This window comes from Mus caroli, unplaced genomic scaffold, assembly GCF_978045245.1.
Source record: "Mus caroli unplaced genomic scaffold, Mus_caroli_1 scaffold_12, whole genome shotgun sequence".
Taxonomy (NCBI): domain Eukaryota; kingdom Metazoa; phylum Chordata; class Mammalia; order Rodentia; family Muridae; genus Mus; species Mus caroli.
Window position 1 is genome coordinate 73,436,898 of NW_028227267.1, and position 23,077 is coordinate 73,459,974.

General features: G+C 41.9%; 1 protein-coding gene across 12 annotated transcripts in view; it reads left to right on the forward strand.

The window, feature by feature from the left end:
- The window catches only part of Enox1 (ecto-NOX disulfide-thiol exchanger 1), a 584,295-nt gene that overhangs the window by 140,675 nt on the left and 420,543 nt on the right, over window positions 1-23,077 (forward strand). For 6 of the 12 annotated variants that reach the window (XM_085828788.1, XM_029469173.2, XM_085828792.1 and 3 more), the window contains one exon: window positions 19,013-19,078. The gene's annotated coding sequence lies outside the window, so the exon portion shown is untranslated. Of the gene's footprint in view, window positions 1-19,012; window positions 19,083-19,655; window positions 19,771-21,401; window positions 21,531-23,077 lie in introns of all 12 variants that reach the window. The other 6 variants (XM_021181861.2, XM_085828790.1, XM_029469169.2 and 3 more) reach the window with 5 other exon arrangements.

Consider the following 23,077-nt stretch of genomic DNA (forward strand, 5'->3'; position numbering starts at 1 on the left):
GTTTACAAAGTGTTCCTCATTGTGTAATTGTGAGAACCCTTTGAGGCAGGAAGAATACTTGTTACTGTTGACCTCAATTTATAGGGAAAAAAGAATTGATCTCCAGTCTGACAGGTATCTTCTTCAAGGTCATATAGTTATTATATAGAGGAGCCAGGAATCAAATCCAGATACCCTGGCTCTAAGACCTCAGAGGCAATAAGTTCTCCCTGCTCAAAGCATCAATGCCACGCACTCAGCATGGAAGCATTCCAGCTCAGTATCGATTCAATATGCTGGGAAGTTCATTGCGTTAATGTAGGAAACAGCAGGGATGGGTAGGGGAGCTTAAGGGCTGGCATGCACTGGTTTACCTCAGCTCTGAGTGCTTCTCTGCAGGATGGTGAATGTGCAGGGAGCCTTCGTCAGACAGAAGATGGAGTCTGCACTGTGCTAGGCTGTCCTGACAGGTCTAGGAATATGGGGGTCAGGGAGTCAACCTGAGGAGTCTCTCTCTTGCATAAAGAACCTGTGAAAGGAGAAACTGTGAGGAACTGTAGAGGCTCATGCTATAATCTTCTACTAAATGCAAGCTGTTTCCACTATCTTACCATACATGTTGGACCAAAGCGCTGCTCAGTAAATTAAAACGGACTGGCCTCTTTTCTGCACTTGTGATCAGTTATCAAAGACTGCAATCCTATTTGATACGACAGGAGATAGGACTCTATGCCCTGACTTGCCACTTGCAAACTTGGGTCTGTTTTGGTTATCAGGATTCAATGTGAAGTGGAGCCAGCTGAGGCCCATAGAGACAATAGTGTTCTGGGTGTGAACCTGAGCAGCAGATGCGGTCCTATAACCCACATCACCCATTAGTGTCGTGGCACAGGGAGATTCATCACAGGAAAGGCTAGGAGCCTTTGCAGGGACTCTGACTCCATCCATATGCAGCTAAGAAGAACAGTCCTGCTGAGAATGATGGCCAGGGGTTCTGGGACAGTGCTGCCTCTACACTGTTCATAAAATATATTAAAAAGTAAAGCCTTAAAAGTAGTGTTTGTAAAGAATCTAGTCCGGACAGGAAAACGGGAGTAGCAGTACACAACGTACTTATCCTTGCAGCCAGAAGTGATATCAACGTTTAAGCCTGGTACATCTTGTTTCTTTTGTACATTCTTAGGAAGGCCAGGCCATTGGTGGGGTGGTGGCTTAGAAACTGTCCTGGAGCTTTGCCTGTCTGGCTCCTTACACCTTTCAAATATTAGCTCAAGTGTCACTTCCTGGGAAGCCTTAGACCCACCCAGTCTGGGAATTAAGTCTCCTGAGCTCTTGCCTTGGTGTTTTCTACCTCATGGCCCTGTTTTGTTTCCTTCATGGTACTGGTCTCGGTCAGGAATTAAATTTCTCGATGGTTTGTTCAGTGTCTGTTTCCTTCGTCTGGACCGTGAGTTCCCGTGGGACTGAAGACCAACTGCAACTGTCTGATGGGTTATGGCTTTGTGGAGCATGTCAACAGTATCTGGCCTTTGAGTGGTGCTCAAAAAAGACCCACTGTGTGAGTGGATGAATGTGTGAATGAATGAATGAATGAATGAGCAGTACCTAGCATTGGGGTCTCTCTCTACTGGGAGAGTCAAAGGAGACTTTTAGTTATCCTCCCTGCTATGACAAAATAACCCCAGGAGAAACAACTTAAGGGTGGAAGGATTTATTCTGGCTCACAGTTTGAGGAGCACATTTATTCTGTCATAGCAGGGAGTGGGAGGTACCTGGTATACATCTTGAAGGATCAGGAAAAAAATGAAGTCTGTAGAACTAAGGCTGAACTATAAGGCTCAGGCTCACCCCAGCAGTGACCTATCTCCTAAAGTTTCCATAACTTCCCTAAGCCATGCCACCCACTGAGGACCAAGTCATGTAGAGGACCATTCCACAGTCAACCATAACAGAGGCTGCACTTGTTTTCCGGTGTCGTGACGACAGTCAGGATAGCCTCACAGGTTTGAACAACACACTCTTGTTTTCTGTATATTCTCTAAAGGTCAAGTCAAACACACATCGAAATATAAGTGTCCGTGGTGCCACATTTCTTTGCAGAGACTCTGAGGGAAAGAATCTGTTCTCCACATGGTAGAGGCCACTCACGTTCTTTAGTTTGTGGTACTCATACTTCTTCAAGGTCAGCAGTCGTTGGTCAGGTCTTTCACATGAGTCTCTGGTCACCCAAACAGGTCTCTGTTTTCAGGGACTAGGGGATTAGATTGGGTTTGAGTGGGTAAACTTGGGTAATCTCCAAGGTCTTTAGCCTTAACCACATCTACTAAGTCTTTTTTTTGCCATGTCAGGTATCATGTAAACTCCAAGGTTAAGATTTTGGTCACTTTGTGTGAATGTGTGTAGCATTCTTCTTCCACACGGAAGAATGAAAACAATAACAACAACAACAACCAAAAACCCATCACCACCACCACAACAAAAACCAGTGTAAGTGTGCTCAAACTATGGCCTCTTAAAGGATATTTGTTGTAGGAGAGAGTCTTTCCAAGCTAATATCCACTCAATGAGAACTAATTATGAATCTTGTGGCATTCCTCTTGAAGACTTTGTTCCTAATGGCAAAATAGGCCTAGGTTTTGGTAATATATGGCTGGACATGGAGCCCAGATTGTTCAACAAAATGACACCAGTGACCTCTGTGTCCAAAGAAGGACTCAGTGGCATCTGTAGTGATAAAATGGCCTTGAGAGATACTGTGTGTTTGTTTAACCCTGTCTGGGGAATTTTGTGTAAGGCAGTATTTACATTCGCCTTGTAATTAGAGGTGCTATTTTGTTCTCATTTTGTAGACGATGGACTATGACACAGGTGAGCGCCTAGGGAACAACTGGGCCAAGATTAAAACCTCCAGGCATCCTGGCTCTTGATCCTGCTCTATATTCATGATGCCACTCTGCTCCTCATAGGGAAATCAGTCAGTAGCCAGGGGAACCTCTGAGAGGGTCGGCATCATTTTTAAAGAACAGAGCCTCAATTTTTATGCACATGTGTATGTTGTTAGGGCTTCATGGTTTCTACCTCAGGGATCCTCAGAACTCTGAATAGACCCCACTATGATCAGGGATAACCACTTGTCCCCAGAGCCCAGAGATGTAGAAGATGCCTTTACCTGGGAAGTTCAGGGAGGGGAGTAGCCGCTGAACCACCCAGCCCAGGGCCATTCCCTCTGAAAGGCTGACTTGGGTGACCCTCTGTAGTGCACACCCTGCTAAGGTTTTATTAGACTTCTGTCCTGTGACATAGAGAGAAGTCCTGACCTAGTTTTCTAGGCCTTGGCCTGGGTCAGACACTTCAATATATTGAGAGCAACCCCGCCTCCCCCCGCCCTCCCCATACTCCTCCATGAATAGGGAATCTAAACGGTGGTTGTCTGTATCTCTCGCATGAGAAAGGATCAGCTGAGCGCTGAGAACTGCCCTGTTAGTTATAAGTACTCAGAATAAATGGGGTGAAGAGGGAAGCAAACATCATAACCTCAGAGCCCTGAGACTGTCTGACTTTGATCACCCTGAGCTGGGACTGGACAGCATGATTGAGGTAGGAAGTCATCTCTGCACAGCTTCCCAGAGAGACTGACTGATTGCAGGAATTTTTCAGGTCAGCCCATGAAAGCATGTAATCCGTCAGGATATAGGAAGGGCAGCTTGGTTTTGGTGTATAGACCAGGACCTTAATAATCCAACTGTGCTTATTTTGGGGGCATAGGGTATCCAGGCAATACCATTTCTACTTTTCCTTTTTTGACTTTTCTCTCATTTTAAAAGCTGTTTGGTAGTTTCCTACATTCATATAACTTGGCCCATGCCAACTGATGTTTTCCTCCTCCCATTGCTATTCTCCTTCGTGAGACCGTCTCATAGTTTGATGTCCATCTGTGGCCCTCTGAGGTTAATTAGGTACTTGCATGAGTGTTATTCAGTACAGCAAGGGGAATCTGTTATACCACTGAAGAAAATGGCACCCTTCCCCCAACAGGCATTGCCAGCAGTCCGTCCAGGTAAGGTGGAGCCTCATGGGCCCCCTCCCTCATCCATGATGGAATACCGACAGGCACAGTTTTGTGCAAATCTTGTGCAAATAACCACAGCTCCAGTTAATTTGTGAGTATGGTGGCTATGTCCTATTCAGAAACCATTGTTTTGTTGACATATCCCCTTACCCTCTCCATCTCTCATTCTTCCCACCTTTCGGCTGAGATACTCTCAGAATCTTTGAGAACATGCCATCCTTGTTGGGCCCAGCATTCCACCATCTTATTCTTGGCACTTTGGTCAGTTATAGGTCCTTGTATTAGCTACCTAATGCTATAGTATTATGTTTCTTTCGTGGAAGCAATGCTAATCTATTGGTGTAGATATGATATTTCGATAACAAATGATGTTTAGCAAAACAATAGTAGTAGATTTATTTATTCCTGGAGCCTGTGGCTTCCCCATTCAAGGGCTGCTGACCAGGTTTACAGAACCAAGCATGAGTTATCTCCTGTGGAATGGGTCTCAAATCCAATAGGATGAAGGTTGGTTGCCCCCATAACCACTGTGGCACTATGACCCTAGAAGCCACATCTTGTCTGATAGATCATTTATTGTCACTAATAGGGTTCAGAGTTGAGTCAGACTATATATGACTTACTTGTCTTTCCCAGTAATATGCATAGCACCTTCTGGAATGATGAAGTCCAGCCAACATGGAGGGAGCTTCCAGCTTAGCTACAGGTTGATTTCTCCACGATATATAACCAGACTGTTAAGTATTTTCAGCAATAGGGTCTTATCATCAAGTTCTACTGTCAAGACATTTATTGAATAATGATGTTGTACTCAAATGTGTTTGTAGCTCGTTACTTAGGCATAAATGGCAGATATACTGTTAAAAACCTCACAATGAACTTAGTACTTCCAGATAATTTTGTAAGTAGTATGTTATTGGTGTGTCTGTTGGTGTCAGTTTGGGATATTGCCTTGTCTTTGGTGGTTTGAATGAAAATGGTCCCTGGAGGCCCATCATGGGTGAGTTGCACTATTTAGGAGGTATGGCCTTATTTGAGCAGGTGTAGCCTGGAGGGCTTCAGAAGCTAAAGACAGACCCACAGTGGCTTACTCTCTCTTCCTGCTGCCAGCCAATCCAGATGTAGAATTCTAAGCTACTCCTCCAGCACCATGCTTGCCTGTGTGCTGTCATGCTTCCCACCATGACACTAACATACTACATTTCTGCACTGTAAGTCAGCACCAATTAAATGCTTTCCTTTATAAATGTAGCCTTAGTCATGGTGTCTCTTCATAGCAATGAAACCCTAGCTGTAAGTTAACGAGCCTGTAAGTCAACAAGTCCACAGTGTCACATGTAACGATATGAGTCACAGAACGCCTGGACCAAACACAAAGGATGCTACTGTTCTGGGACAATAGGCAGTATGAGTTTCTGAACTTTTGTTGGTCCCTTTGTTTCCTAGCTCTACTGTGGTAGGACGCAATGGTCCAGACCGGGTAGATCTGCGTCACAGCTGAAGATAGCAAAACAGCCTTTAGAAAATCACGAGTCATATAAAAAGGGACTGGCAAACACCAGCATTTACTCCCTGGAAGTATCCAGCCAAGAAACCTTGCCTAGAGGAAGATAGGACAGCTACCTTTATGTTTTTTTGTTTTTTTGTTTTTTAACTTATACATTCTTGAAATGGTCCACTGGGACAAATAATTGTGCAAAATGAGAATGGCTTCCCAATAGAAACTAATACACAATTAGTTATATTTCTAATAATTATCATCAAACTATTTTTTTAATATAGAGTTGTACCAATGAGTTGATAAAATCTGAACACTGAGTGTGGTGATTTAAGTGTGCCTAGCCCAGGGAGTGGCACTATTTGGAAGGCTCACCTTGCTGGGATAGGTGTGGCCATGTTGGAGTAGGTGTGCCACTGTGGACTTGGTCTTTAAAACCCTCATCCTAGCTACCTGGAAGCCAGTCTTCTCTTAGCTGCCTTCAGATGAAGAGGTAGAACTCTCAGCTAATCCTACACCATGCCTGCCTGGATGCTGCCATGCTCCCACCTTGATGATAATGGACTGAACCTCTGAACCTGTAAACCGTCCTCAATTATATATTATCCTTTATAAGAGTTGCCTTGCTGGGCAGTGGTGGCGCACGCCTTTAATCCCAGCACTTGGGAGGCAAAGGCAGGCAGATTTCTGAGTTTGAGGCCAGCCTGGTCTACAGAGTGAGTTCCAGGACAGCTAGGGCTACAAAGAGAAACCCTGTCTTGAAAAACAAACAAACAAAAAAAGAGTTGCCTTGGTCATGGTGTCTGTTCACAGCAGTAAAACCCTAACTAAGACTCTGAGAAAGAAAGAAAAACATCCTTCTCTCCATTTAGAATTCAGCTTAATAATTTGGGATTAGGATCCAATCAAACTTGTTTAAACAAAAACCAGTTTCTATAGCACTCAGAACTTCCAAAGAATTGGCCATTAAATGTCGTTTTAATGGAAAGTTATTTTCATCGAATGTGTGAAGGGCACGTTATTGTCTCTCATCACATGAGAACAAATGTAAGCAAGAGCTCTGTGCTCTGACAATGGCGGATACTGATTGGTGTTATGTGAAGATTTTTGTTTATGAAAACATAACCTTTCCTTTGATTCCCATGGTAATGTTCCAAGCAAACCCTTAATAGAAAAATTATTATTTGGTGCGCTTATTCCTTTACATTTGATTCTTCGATTAAGTCTTGAAATGAACTGCCTTTTAAAATAGTCACCATTAAAAAGAAAAGGCCATTGCTGACTACTTGGTGAGGAGGCTGTAATAAACTGGCCTCAAATGAATTGGATAATCCATAAGACAGTTAAGCTCAGAGTTTATTTTTGGGGATGAAACTCATATGAAACTCATACAAAAGTTGGAGGACCCATATTCCATCAGGAGCTGGTTTGGTTCTGTGAACATGGCTTTACGTGCAGCTGGGTTTATATTGAACAGCAGCTCTCCCAATTCTTAGTGCAGCAAGCCATTCAGCTGAAATATCTGAATATCAGCTTTCTCATCTATAAATTGTAGATAATGATTACTACATCATGGAGTAGTTGTGCATCCGGCATGAAATAAGTTATTTGAGGCTGATGTATTCCTTTAATAATGTAAAAAGAATATTGAATTCAGTTCAGGAGCATTATAAGATTTTTTTGATTACTTTCAGCTTGGGTGCAGCTTTAAATTCTTAGTTAAATTCCTTTTCTAAAGCACTCATTTATTGTCTATTATTTTTCTAGTTATCTAGGTGCATTGGGGAATTAAAATCATCATTTAAAAATCATCCCATGGATATCAAAAGCTCATAAATTGTTAGATGCTAATGGGAAAGTCAGGAATCTGCTCCGACTTATTACTGTAGGCGTGCACAGAGCGACCTGGGGAAAAGCAAGGGCTGCTTTGAATTCCCACAGTAAAATGCTTTGCAGAATTTAAAATATGCCACTCATATAAAATTAATTCAATTATTTACCAACTACATCCATACTAATCAGAGTTGAAACTATGAACAACCACAGGGAAGAATGGCTGGTGACTTCTCTGTACAAGTGTTTTCACCGAGAAATAATGACAGCATGTGTGCACGTGCATGTATGCGTGTGTGTGTGTGTGTGTGTGTGTGTGTGTGTGTGTGTGTGATGGTCCCAGCTTTCTGGGAAATCAGGATCTGAATTTTTAAAAACCAATTACAATTAATTAAGATGACTAAAAGATCTGTGACAGGCTGGGATTCTATTTTTATCACTTTAATCAATCTCTCCAAAGAAAAGTAGGAGAGAGGTTTCTTGATCTGATGTGTGGCTTTAAAACTTTGCAGTGGGGAAGAGCAGGCACAGCAAGAGGAAGGAAAGAGAAGTTAGATTCTTAAAAAAGAAACTCTGTGACCTCTAAACCAAGAGGCTGCAGTACTCTGAATATCAAGGCGGACATGGCCGAAGCGGTGAAGATAAAAGGAACCTGAAGTTAACGTGCTTCTGTAGATAGATTGACAGAGGACGGATAGAAGGTGCCCATTTCCCATGGGTGAGTGGTACCAAACAGAAATAGAGTCAAGCAGGACTCTTTTACTGCATCATATGATCATGCTAACTCTTTGTCCTATGTGTATATGTGTATACCCATAAACATATGCTTATTTACACATGCGTACACCAATACAATTGATTTGTGTTTGTTTAGATGTGTGTATATGTATATACATAAAGCGTCTTCATACTATATACAAAAGGTTAAATAATTTAGCTTAGTAGATGTTGAGCTAAATATTTCCTACTTGTTAAATACTGCTTTATGCCAAAACATTGCAATATTGGCTATTCCAAAAGAAAAGAATCATTTGGAACCTATCTCATTATTATTCCAGCTTCTTGTTCATGGTAGCCACTGGATCCTGCTTGACTCTATTTCTGTTTGGTTCCACTCACATTGAATGGGCATCTGCCTTCTGTAGGTAGGGTGCCATGCTGGGTCTGTGGTACTTAAGTTGATCATGGTCATTATCAAGGTCTCTGAGTACACTCACAGAGAGTAGGCAGCAAGGATACAGAGACTACCTGCCCATCCCAGTCCACACTAACCCATGAGAGAGGAGGTTCAGAATCGAACCCTTGCCCATAAGAGCCTTGTCATGCAATGAGGAAGCTCCCATAGTGTTGAGGGAAGATGCTTTCGAACATCACGGGATTCTCATCGTTTACTATGAAACTTGTGAAGTGAGTTCTTCCTCCTCTTCTATCTTACTGTAATTTTCTTCTTCTTAGACTCTGTGATCACATACACACGTCTTTTTAGACAAACACAGCTATCTATAAAGGAGAATATCAGGCACATGTATGAATTTCTAACTCTGGCCTCTGTTAGACAGGAAAATGGATATTCCAATAAGCAGAGTTGTGGAAGCCAGAGCGAATCATCTGTAGGGTCAGCATTTTTTAGACAGTATCTCGGATGAGTAGTTAATTAAGCAAAGGAATCCAATCCCCTCAGAATCTTGGGAAAATTATACCTATGTTTTCTTCCCCCAAAATAGGGAGGCAAATTGGACTGTGATCTGTCGTGGCCATCTCTGGGCACCGCTGCTGACTTCTGCTTCTAATTGAAAAATTTTTATGTCTCAGTGACCTTAGTGTCAGTGGTGCCCATTGGCAAAATTTAATTGCCTTTCTAAAAAAATATCTTTTCCCCCAATAATTACTTCAGTTTATAAGTGATTAAAGGGTAATGTGTTGGAAATGTTTTTGTTTAAATTCTCCCTGTTTCTCACCTTATCGATGTACTTGTTTATCAACAAATGACTGACTCAATAAGGAAGGTATTTCTGCCAGCCTCATCAGCTGCTAGTGATTCAGTCTGGACATATTCAGGGAAGTGGACTAGTGCTTGTAGGTGTATGGGGGTGGGAATGGAGTGGGGTGTGTTTTGGGAGGAGATTAGTAATATTCTTTACAAAGAGCCATTCATATAATCTTTCAAAAAGACATTTAATTATTTAACGATTGTCATATATATATGTATATATATATATATATATATATATACACACACACATACACACACACACACACATGTATACTTTTTGAGGAGTTGTTAAGCAATTCTCTAAAATTTTGATTTAGATATATTTACTTTATTTTGTGTGTAGGAGTGTTTGCCTGTATGTATATATGCGCACCACGTGCATGCCAGGTACACACAGAGATCAGAGAAGATCTTAAAACCCACGGAACCGGAGTGATTCATGGCTGTGAGCCTCCATGTGGGTGCTGGAAACTGAAGCTGGGTCTTCTGCAAGAACAACAAGCGCCCTGTAACTGCTGAGCCATCACTCCACCCTTGAGCAAGTCTCCCTTTGTAAAATCAGGATAATGTCTAATGACCTTACTCTGGTCTGAATAATGACATGCACCGCACAGAGCTCCTGGCATGTAGTAAATACCCAGTCCATGTTACCACGGACGCTGATCAGCATGGCCTTTGCAAGGTTTTAGTGTAGTTTTGGACTTTGTCAAACTGGAAAGCTCCTTTCGATTTGAAGTCCCCTGGGATGCCCAGTGGACTTCTTTTTAAAGGTCCTTCTGTTGTTCTGTGTTCCCTCCATTCGTCTAACCACAGTAGATGTGACTGAAATCCCACAGTCATTTCTGAGACCCACAGGCTTTGAGGGTGGGACCATGTCTTACTTCTCCAGTATCATGTCGGAGTCATGCTCTTGCTAGACAAGGTACTTAGTGAATTGGACCACAAGTGTGCAGCATGGTGCCATGAAGCTTGGGCTTGTTTATTTATTTCTTATTTGCCGGAAGATTTTTCAGGTCGTCTACCTGGACCCAGTAGTTCTGAGGACCCTAATGCTACATTTGTAGACAGGGAAGACTAAGGTCTAAATTCTACTGGTGACTGGTCCAACAATTTTTATTTTTAATTTCTAAACCTGTATTTCTTAAATATTTGATCAACTGGTATTTAGCGGAGGCATAATAACAGAAATGATTTTTAGTTAATCAAATGATATACTAATGGATTGAGTAACTCATTTGCTGTCTCTGGCCAAGGCAGGGTCAGTGACATTGTTCATTTTGCTGTGGGTTGTTCATGTGTCTGTATGTTTTCTAAATCAGTGAGTACTGAAGGCTCTAAATCTTTAGTGACAATATATCTCACCTGCGTCCTTAAGAGCTGTGCTCATCTGGTTCCAAGGTTTTAGCAAGCAATGATTGGTACTGCATCCTGAGGGATACATGGTCCCAACAGGCTTTCATGGACCAGGTGGGTGGGGCACTGGCTTTGTTCCATCGGAGAGGGCTACATCTGCATCTTGCAGGTTATATTAAGCACCACGCTGTTAAAGTCAATTCAATTTGTACTCAATACTTGACATCCCGAAAACTGGCTCTCTAGGAATTGTCCCAGTTCTCTGAGCCTGTGAGTGAAGGACTTTTGTGTATCAAGAATCTAAGAGACTCTGTTAAATAGTAGGCATGAAAAAAAATGTATATTTTTCTCATGTCTACTTTACGATAAATTGTTGGTTGCAGTAACTGTGTTAGGGAGAAGAAAAGAACGTAGCCATATTTAATGCAGATACTGTTTCTAAACATTCTTCACTTCTGAAATGTTAAAATATGAAAACAACAACAACAACAACAAAATGAAAGCAACATCTCAGAATTGCATGGAAGTAGACAGGACAATGACTGACCTGACATTTCCATTTTCCTTAGATATTAGCTTTAGTAGACTCTAAACTTTGAAAAGAATATAAATTTTATTACATGGATTAAAACCAGATTCTCTTTTTAGAGGGTCTATACTCCAATGTAATAAATTTAAACAAATATATTAATTTAAATTTGGTCAGAATATAATTTTGGATAGTCATGTTAAATTTAACAATAGAGGACACTTTTACTTGTAACTATATTTAAAAAATCTAAATAAATCACTTGAAAATATACAGTATGCTTGTTTTGTTTCATGGTTATGGTTTTTGAGACAGTCTCAATCTATATAGTTTATGTTGGCCTCAAACTCTCAGTTACGTTCTCTCTGGCTTCATGGTGCTGGGACCATATGCCACCAGACCAAGGCATGAGGGTACTATTAAAACATGAAACTGTAGTAGGCAAGGCTCAAGTTGTTGTGGTTACAGTGAAGGCTGCTGGGGAGAGATATCATCAATGCCAAAGACATGGTGCTGGTCCCACCTCAGACTGTCCAGTCAGTGCTCCTGATTTTGACATGTTGGATATCTCAGACTAGTATCATTGTCTAAGACCAATGCAAAATTTTGAAAGGAAATTTGGTTTCTCAAGTTTTGAACAATAGCCAGAAACAAAATTGTAGATGTTTAGAAAGTTTAAAATTTGAGCCTGAGCTCTCCGTGGCTTAATTACACGATGTCACTAACATCAATGGTGCTTTTATTTTTTTCTTCTTAAGCCTGCTATTTGGATGCGTCTCACCTGCAAAGCATCCTTTATTAAAGTTGAGTCATCAGATTCTAAATATAGATTCACCTCTCCACCTATCCCTCCCCCTCCAGAACAAGTTATATATAGTATGCAAACAGATTGTACAACAACCTTGGAGGATAAAGTACAGAGCCATAAATAAATAAAGACTCAGTGATGTTGCTGAGAGATAGATGGATTAAAAAGAGGACACCAACTGCAACCATTTGTTTCTGTTTCCACTTGCTGTGCACTGCACAGATATCAACATTTGGGTTTAGCTGGCACGAAAGTTTATTAAATTAGAAACCAGTTCCTTAAATTACAGTCTTTGCTAAACCTCGATGCATTTAAAGAAGCTCTGTGAATTAAAGGGTCAAATATTATAGTTTTCTTTAAAAGACCCCAGACACTAGTGATGATGGTGTGAGTTAATTCCATTTCCTGGAGTGATATCTCACTGTGTGGACACAATGTACCACTTTGGCTGAGATGCTATTTTCAATAAATATGGAAATGATGGCTTCCAGTGCAGTGGCCCAGTAGGAAGTCTCATGGGAAATAGCCTGAAACTGTGTGATAGATTTGAAATTAATTCTTACCCCCTTTCTGAAGTAGCCAGCCCATATGTACAAGATGTATCATTATTTCCTGACCATCTAGAAGGAGGATAAAATGTAGTCCTATTTTGTAAAATAAGTCTATAGCAATAAAATTCTAGTCTACATATCTTCCTTAGAGGGAAAGTGGAACAAAGGAGGCTCTGACATCAGGAGGCAGCCCAGGCTGGTGGTGGTTCTAAGTGCCACTTGCTCTTGACTCTGTCTCTTGTCATTCCTGCTGCTGCCTTGGCTTTTTGTGACAACCCAGCAGGAGATGACAGTGTGTGTGTGTGTGTGTGTGTGTGTGTGTGTGTGTGTGTATTTTAGTTAGGGTTTTATTGCTGTGAAGAGACACCATGACCAAAGCAGCTTTCTTAAAGTAAAACATTTAACTGGGGCTGGCTTACACTTTCAGAGGATTAGTCCATTATCATCATGGTGGGAAGCGTCGTGGCATGCACACAGACATTTTCCTGGAGAAGGAACTGAGAGCACTACATCTTGATCCAAAGGCAGTGGGAAGGAAATGAATGAGTTTCACGCTGGGTGTGGCTTAAGCATTTAAGACCTCAAAGTCTTGACTCTACGGTGACATACTTCCTCTAACAAGAGCACACCTCCTCCTATAAAGCCACACATCATCATAGTGTCACTCCTTATGGCCAAGCATTCAAACACATCAATCTATGGAGCTCATACCTATCCAAACCACCATATTCCACTTCCTTGCCCGCATAAGCTTACAGCCGTAACATAATGCAAAAATGCGTTTAGTCCAACTTTAAAAGTCCCTATGTTCTATCACAGTCTGAACAGTGTTTAAAACTCTAAAGTTCAAGGTCTCATCTGAGATTTATGCAATCTCTTAACCGTAGTCCCTTATAATATCAAAATCAAAAAGCAGATCACGTACTTTCAACATATCATGGTATATCATATATATTAGTGTTCCAAAATGTAGGAGAAGGCGCATACTGAGGAAATGCTGGGCCAAAGCAAGACCAAAAGTGAGCTGGGCAAACTCCAAACTCTATATCTCTATGATGCTAAACTGCTCTTCCAATCTCCAACTCCTCTCAGTTTTGTTGACTGCAACACACTTCTTGGGCTGCTTCTACTCCCTGTTAGCAGCTCTTCTAGGCAGATATCCCATGGCTCTGGCATCTCTAACATCTTGGAATCTCCGAGGCAATCCAGGCTTCACCTTCACAGCTTCATGCAATGGCTTCCCTGGTCCTCCATGCATGGATATCCCTGCTACCCATCTGGCCTCAGCAACTTTACTTAATTGCAAAAGGATAGTTCTTGGATCTCAAGTGAGATCACAAGCTGCCAAGTTCTGCTACTTGCTGGGTCTGGAACCTGGCCCCTTTGTTCAATTACATCTTGACCAGCTTGCTGTTTTTGATGGTTTCCTTCACTGCCTAAACCTGGTTGTCATGGAATTTGCTCTGTAAACCAGGTTGTCCTTGAACTCAGAAATCTGCATGCCTCTGTCTCTTATGTGATGGAATTAAAGGTATATCACCATGTCTGGACCTAAGATTTTCTTTGTATATGTAAATGTTTCTTTTATTTCTTCAGATGTAGTAATGAGATGAGAGCCATAACCAAGCTGTTACCACTCTGTTCTAACTACACCTAGGCCTAGGCTTGTAAGCTTCTAGCCTCCATATAATCTAATCTTCCATGCTGGCTGATTCAGTCTGGCTTCATCAGTCTTCTGACTGCATTGCTCTGTCTGGCCTCATACTAACTTTGGCAATATGTTCTAATCTTCTGGCTTCTCATTCTCTGGCTCGTTTTGTCTTTAACTGTGTCTAGCTTGTTCTCTCTGTAACTTGTCTTTATAGAACTGCCCTGGTAAAACTGCGATAAATACACATACACCACACCACGCCATACCACATATACACCTTTTTCTCTCTCCTGCTGCTCTTAAGTATCGTCTCTTTCCTGTGCTGGTCTACTGTGAGTTGGATCTATCTTATGTCTGACTTATTCTGTCAAATCATTCTCTGATTAATTACTTTGCCTGCCCTTCACTTTCAAACGTGGCTACTTCCTTTTACAAACTAACCTTACCTTCATTTTAGGGTGTGTCTATATTCCTGCCAGATCATCTAGTAATCCAGGATGTATCTATATTCCTGCCAGGTCATCTTTGGATGTGATCCCTTGCCAAAGCAAGGGTGTCACTGGATTAAAACTCCTCTCCATTTCAATTTTATTCATTATAGATCTTTATAAGCATGGCTACTATGCCTCAAGATCTGGATTAAAGGAATGCCTCATTCCAGATCAAACCTCGTGTGTCATCCCACCCCAAACAAATGCATGGCCGGGTCTATCACAGCAATACCCAGTCCCTGGCACAAACTTCTGTCTTGGTTTGAGTTTCACTGCTGTGAAGAGACACCATGACCAAGGCAACTCTTATAAAGGAAAACAATTAATTGGGGCTAGCTCACATTTTCAGAGGTTTAGTCCTTTATCATCATGGTGGGAAGTATGACAGCATCCAGGCAGACAAAAGTGTTGGAGAAGGATCTGAGAGTTCTACGTCTTGATCCAAAAACAGCAGAAGTAGACTGGATGTGTTTTACATTGGACATAGTTTGAGCATTTAAGATCTCAAAGTCCACAGTGGTGTACTTTCCTCAACAAGGCCACAACTTCTCCAATAAGGCTACACCTTCTACCAGTGACACTCCCTAAGGCCAAGCATTCAAACACATGAATCTATGGGGCATTCCCTATTTAAACCACCATAGTGTGTGTCTCTGTGTGTAGGTGTGTGTGGTTGTATAGGTGTGCATAGGTATAGTCTCCTCCCTCATCAAGTCTCCAAAACGTTTTTTTCTAAGCTTGGATTTCAAGCTAAACCTATTTTCTCAACCTTGCAAAAGCTATGAGAACAAAGGTGAGTGAAATGTGCCTGTCATTCTCAGATCATTTATGAAGGGAACATTGGAGATTTATTTTACCGTAGATTTGGAGGACAATTGGGACTAAGAGTAGGAAAAACGGGAAATGAGAAAGCAATATGAAGGCCAGGGATGTAGTTCAGTGGTAAACCTCTTCTCCAGCATGCACTGGTGCTGGATTGGATTAATAGCACATGGCTAGAGTCACCAGTGGGCTAGAGGGAACAATCTGAAAATCTCTTAAGATAATGGAGAGACAACCTATAAGCATTTACTACACTGCCAGTCCTAAAACTCCTGGTAGCTTCCCACCAAAGTCAGAGAGACTCAACCTGTCCATGTCCTAACCTCACCTACTGCTGTGTCAGTACCTGAGAGTACCGCCTTACACAGAGCCATTCCCACAGCTGATAATACAGGGTAAAACAGCCATTACCATACCTCAGACTACAGCCTTACACAGACGCATACCCACATATGACAATACAGGGTTCCACAGAGCCATTCCGACTGGGTCCTGAGTCCTGGGTGCAGAGGCACCTGAATGTGACATTGACTTCTCCTTCTCTAAGAGCCATAGTTTCTGGCTGTCCAATGCTCTTTTATTATTGTCTGCACACAATACCTCTTGCCTTTAATCCTTAGTTGACAAGTCTGACAAAATATGCAAGGTTCACCCTACTTTGTTCATTTCTAATCACAGGTGAGATAATTTCACTTAGAGTTCATAGAATAGTAGATAAATGAAAAGAATTGGTCCTGAGGGCAGTTGACTGTGGATAAACTTTGTAAGGCCTGTGTGTTATGATTCCTCGAATTCCGTGAGGAATGAGGAGCCTGGGCTGTCTGTGTTCACCAGGCTTTCCTAAGCAGCACCGTTAGAAGGGCGACAGCTAACTGCATACAATTCTGGTCCTTGTGGTCGTTGGCTCTCTTCCACTTGGTCCAATGTACGAGACTGGTCAAATTCTCAGGTTGGAAGGTGGCAGAATTCTTGGTCCAAGCCATCACTCACTGTCCCATCCTCTGCTTGGCATCCCTGACACGCCTGCTTGCTCTTTCTTTCTCTTTTGCTGCCTATTTCCCAAGCAGCAGTTTTCCCCTAATGATTGAAGGCAATGTCTCTCTGCTTTTCTCCAGTGATGGTCTCTCCCCTCCCCTGAGCTCCTTCCAGACTTGTCAGCTTGGCAATCTGCCCCCGAGGCTTTGGTTTGCTGTTGGCCAGACTGCTTTACAAAGGACTCTTGCAGAGCAAGCTGGAAATTTTGAACATCTCTTTTGGATGTGAATAATTCCCTTCACGTTTGTTAAATAACTCAAATATGAAATATAGGATAATTTTTATTGAAATAGTTTTTTCTCAGGGATGAATCTCCAGACTGGTTATCCAATACCAAGTGGTCAAACCTGAAATCATATACATACAATAATGTTATATGAACTGAGCAGTTTTATTTATTTAGGAATAAATATCCATATATATGTAACGACAGCTAAAGAAGCCGAGGCCATGAATTCGTGAGAGATCAAGGAAATGATGTAATTACATTTTAATTCCAGAAAAGAGAGAGGAGATATAGACTGATTACCTCCAATCAAAAAATTCAAGCAAATTCACGCTGACATCATGCCCCAAGTAGAGAATTTCAGCCTTAATCTAATGTGATAAGTTCTAGGCAAAGACAGGTGTATTAGTTAAAATATATAACATATATTTAATTATATCCAGGATTTATAAACAAGGTAAGTGTGTGTGTATTTGTATGTATGTGTGTGTGTGTCTCAGTCTCTTTATCTATCCATCTGTGTATATTTATATATGGATATATGTTTATATGTACACACACACACACACACACATACACACACAGTTTCCCCAAGTCTGAGAAAAACAAACAAAAAGCAAGTCTGGTGCGAAGCCCTAGGTGTAAGGTAGAGTCAACCAGGGGTTCAGAGAAGCCATAGATGTTGTGATGGGAAAACTGAAGTCATGGATGCTTAAATGATGACGCCGAAACCTGCTGGTCTGGCTCTGGGCTAACCCAGAAGTCCAGACCTGTGACAGGGCCCCTCTGCCCATCCATGGCCAGATGACTTCCAAGACTTGACTGGTTGGCTTCTTCAGGTGGAGCTTCAGGTGTTCTGGCTCTTGGAACTCTTGCCTTCTGTCCCTAGGATTGACGTCAGAGTGAGAATTTTATTGGCTACTGTTGAGATACACACAAGTGTGTGTATGCATATGCACGGTCCAAGGCAGCTCCAAGGCAAAGCAATTCGCCCCCCCGCGCCCCCCCCACACACACCATTTTTGGTTGTGTCAACCAAAAAGCAGCTGGCAAAGTTCACCAGAATCCTGACATACAAAATATTTTACTGATACTGAAAATTCTAAGCATTTTTTTCTTACTTCTTATATGTGGACATTGCAGAAAAATAGTAACTCAATATTTATTTCCATATTTAAAGTAAAAAATGGAAAATGCCATACAGTCACTGTATCCTTTTCAAAAGACCACAAATGTCATTACTTGTTCTTTCGACACCCCCTGTCCCCATCCCCTGCTTTCTTTTGCAGGGAGTCTGACAAGAAGCTGGGTTTGTTGTTACAATTGTGCTCTTGTTTCCTATAATGGGCACTTGTTTAAACAAAGAAATACTTATCAGGGGAAATGATAACTGTGATAAATTACCATGGCTTTCATGTTTCCTTGCTGTTTTCTGTTGCTGCTAAATCAGTCTGAACAAAACGGAGCTGCGTGTCCTTCCCAGCGAAGCCTCTTTCCCCCACTGGTTATTTGCACTGTTCCCCTCTTCTTGGACCCTGTTCATTTGTTCCACGTCCCAGGTATTAATCCCGCATTTGTTACTATTTACATGTGTTTCCACGCAGATTCTACTCCACATCCTGTACTGCTTTCCTCCGTGTGCCTGCCTTCCTTTGCATCTGGCATTGAAAACAGCTGCCATAGAAATGTGGCAGAAGCCCTACCCATGGGAGAATTAATACCCCCTCCCCCACCCCCACCCCATCCCCAAGAGCTGCCACGCTTGATTGGCAAGCAACAAGTGTGCACACTGCAGTGCAAAGAGGTGCTGCAGGGTTATGTGCACACGCACACACCTTTCATATTTACAACCCATTGCTATAGTGTCATGGACTTGACTTCTAATGACAACAGAACATGTTTACAACGTTTTCTGGCTCTCTGGCTCTGGCTCAGCCTCTCCTAACTTTCCACTTAAACACCAGTGCTGATACAGGAAAAGACAACACATTATACATGAAGAAGAAGACTGGGAAGCTTTTGTGGTGTTCCTAGAGGAATTTACTTGATTACAAGGCTGGCAGAGCTGAATTGAGAATGACTGTCTCCAGCTCCTGTGGCCAGTGCTCATTAGAAATGCTCAGAATCTGTAGTCTGTCTTCTGTCTGGTAACTTTCATTTTCCTCTCTTCATAGACTGTGAGTCCCAGAAGTTTGTGACCTTGTTTGGTGATTGGTGGTGGAAGGAAGAAGAGACCCCATGTGAGTAAGTAATTGAATGCCGGGGAGTTTTCTAGTCTTGGATTCTGGCTTTTTTTTTTTGGTTTTTTGTTTTGTTTTGTTATTTATTCATTCATTTATTTGATGAAGGTTTGGGATAGACAGATAGGCAGTGACAGGAGGTGGCAGGAACCCCTCACTTCAGTAACTCACTTGCTCTAAGATGAGTGACAGCTAACCACAAAGCACAGAGACCTCAGGAAAGTGAGCAGGACACACATACCACTTAGCCACCCACACATGTAATTCTCTGCCCGGTCAAGAATAAAGCACAGACTCCCGGAGTGGTGACCCAGGGGAAGGTAGTATTATGAGTGTTCATTGAAAACATTTAACTGAAAATGAAGAATTTGACTGTGAAAACAAGCTCAGCGTATATAATTATAAAACATAACACACAAACAAACACTGCACGGGTTTTATTTTGAAGATGATACTCGGTTCCAGCGTGGATGTGGCTCTGTGTTCCTGAATAATTTGCAGATAGGACATAGTACAAAATGCTTTTCCATCTCTCTACAGACTCACATTCTCATTTTGGTTCCCAATATTCTCGTAGTTTGTGAACTAGAGGGGCCATACACAAGCGACCCAAGGTGCCAGGGAGACATACATCTTTGTTCAAGCTGGGAAAGGTACCAGGCTTATCCGGCTTCCTCTGTCCCAGGAAGGAGGTATGCTGAAGCTCACTAGTTGGTTGCCGAGGGTATGTAAGGTTGCTTTACAGGTTTACCCACGGTGGCGTTTCCCACTCTGAAAGAGAGCATTTTGCTGCCGGGAGCTGCAATCTCGTCATCTGGATTTTAGCAGTATGCTCTAAGAGAAAATAAAGTAAAAGCTATGGGTAAGAGGATATGCATTATGGTGTTAATGAAACTGGTAACAGTGTAGAAACTTAAATGTTCTCACATAAAGGAATGCTCAGATAAATTATGGCCCCTTCTAAGCTACAGTGCTGTTATAACCATTAAGACAAGCTTTTTAAGGCCATTTAACAAAACGGGAAAACAGATTATCATAAGTGAATAAAGCAAAGGTTTCCCAATTATATTTATGATATGAACCCATTTTATAAAGAGAAAACAATTGCTGAGGGAGAGACTGGAGCAAAGTATCCCTTCCACAGGACCAATGGTCATAGCTGGGTGAAACCTGAAGTAACAGTTTTGGATGACATTCGAAGTAACATTTTTTGTGTGCTTGTTATTTTTTCTGTAAATACTGTCCAGTGAGCAAATATTAGGAGATTTTACACATGTATCCCCACAGCTCCTTAGCACTCCAACAAAAGTTCACAACTAAGCAATACTTTGCCTCTATACATACGTGTTTTCTTGTAAAGCTGGACCTTCAGGGTTTTGATTGAAAAACCTGGAGGCTAGATGAACAGTGGCATGCTTTCCCTGGGAGAGTCTGTTTCCATCCCATTCCTTAACACAGTAGGACCCCCTACTTTTACCAGTGTTGTTCCTGTCTCGTTTACTGAATGCCTGGTTTGTGCCAGTGTTGAGTCTTATTGAAGGACCAGACAGGCAAGCCCGAGGGACTAAGATGTGATCTAGTGAAGGAAGGGTGAGGGCAACACAGAGGCGAGTAGACTCCTCTTGCTGTTGACTGTCCAGTGTCTCAAACGGACTTCCCGGGGCCTCTAAGATGATGCCCGTGGTAGGAGGACACTGACAGCTTCTTTGAGCTAATGTTAGTACTACACTGTCCACCCTTCAGTTCAAATACAAAACAGACAAAAAGCAGTATAGGCTGAGAGGGAAACAGGGAGGCGTGGAAGTAATCCTGGTAAAATGTGACAAGTGTAAAGAATTTCTCAAAAACCAAATACAGTATGCTGTAGATAGAGTTAATTAAAAGAAGATAGCAGGAGTCAGAATCAAATTCTCCTCTTAGGTCGAACAGTTGGTGTCATAGATTTTTTTGTGAGTGGAGGGGTCTCGGAGAAGCTCACTAGCAGCTTTCAAATGAAATAAATGGGGCCACTAATCAGAGAAGGGAGCATCTACTGGACACTCGCTTATCCACTTAGTTACTTTTTATCTATGCTTCAGGTTCCTGTTAGAATTTCTTAAATTGGCTGTGAAGTGGCTGGTGTGCAGCCTTTATAACCTGGGCAGATCTGGTGTGAAGGAAAAAATAAGTGGCAGCGTGCCGCTTCTTAGAGTGGAACCTGTTAGCACGTGGCGATGTCGAATCTGCAGAAATAACTGGTTCAGTGGAAATGTAAAGGCCAATTAGTGCGTCTATGAAAATCAATTAGTTGGCAACTATCAAAATTAAAAACATATATCTCCAGGTTATTATGGATGGGCCTTGCCAATTTTTCTCACGGGGGACCACTAAAAACCTGGATAGACCAAACAAATGAACATTCGTATGCCGGAGAACGGAAGAATGCTTAAGAGCACTGGAGGATTACCTCACGGTGAGTTCCTAATGATCTGCTGGCTCTGACAGTGATGCTGAAGGCCTTTGCTTCATCTGGGGTCACAGGCTTGAGAATGCCAGTTAACCTGAACTGGATCAACACAGGTAAAACTGCACCAAGAAGTTAGGGTCGAACCAAAAAAAGAAAAAAAAAAAACAAAACAGAAGAATTTTTAGCAGAATAAGAGAAAAGCAATGCTCTACCTGTGAACTAAGCAGGAGGGTAGAGTACTGTTCACCAGAAATGATGGGAAGCAAAGGGAAGTGGTACTGTGTGTCCCAGATACTCAAAAAAAGAGTAAGAAAGAAACAACAATGCTGAGCCAGCAAAATAACCCTCAGCAGTGAGAGTGAGCGGCAGCAGACCCGGCCTAAAGACACAGTTTGAGAAAGTTCTCTCTGAACACAAAAGAAACAGTTAAAGGAAGGACATTGGGAACCCAGGAAGGAAGAAAGAAGAGTGACCAAAACCATGGCCAAGTGCTATAAGTGTCCCCGTTCCTTCTGAGCCCTATGAGTTAGGTGTGGTGTTGAAATGATAATGATGGGTCTCCATCATGTCTGTCCAAGACAATGTAGAAAGCCGTTGAGTATATTTTACATGAGAATGCAGAAATACCAAGATGAATAAATTTCCTGGACTTCACTACGGTTGGTAAAATGCCACCAACAAGACTATATCTGTTATGTACGCATATGAATAATACCCAGAGCGAGCACTAGAAATTGTGCCAAGAAAAACATTAAGACAACGTGGAATTCTACATTTCTAACTCAGCTGAAAAACACATATACAATTGAAAAAATGAGAGTTGGGGAAAAAAAAAACCAAGATGGTAAACTTACAACCAAACAATAGTAGTCAGTAGAGTAAATTCAAGTAATTAAGACATCAACTGTCAGGGTAGACTTTAAAACTGGCAAATATGTGTATTATAGGAAATGCAAGCCAGGGCTAGGGAGATGGTCTACACTTGAGAGTGCTGGCTGCTTGTGCAGAGGGCCTGGCTGCAAGCACCTGTATGGCAGCTTACTACTCTCTGTAACTCTAGTTCCAGGGAGCTATCTGAACACCATTCACTGGCTTTCATGGAAATGAGCCATACATGTAGTGAAAATGCATGCATGCAGGAAAACAGTCATACACATAGAAGTGAATTTTTTTTAAAAAAAGAAATACACTTTAGATACATGTATTGTGCCAGCATATTTTACAGACAGGGTACTATGGTAGATCAAAGGGTTCATAGCTGTGTTCATGTTTATGTATCTCTTTCTAGTAGCATGAAAAGTGCTATTCTAAGCTAGCATCCAGAGTGAAGGTTCTGTGTAGGCACCAACTTCTAGGGGACTCCCAGGGGGGCCTCTCCAGCCAACAACTCAATTAGAAGTAACCCATTCCAGGTCCTCGAATGGTAATTGGTGACAGGAGATTTCCAGGTGGGGCTCTGTCTTCCAGTTATTTGGTGATCTCATTTAGTATTCGTGACTTTAAAACCTTCCTGGGCCTGTCTTTCTTGAGAGGGTTTGGATAGCTGATTTCAT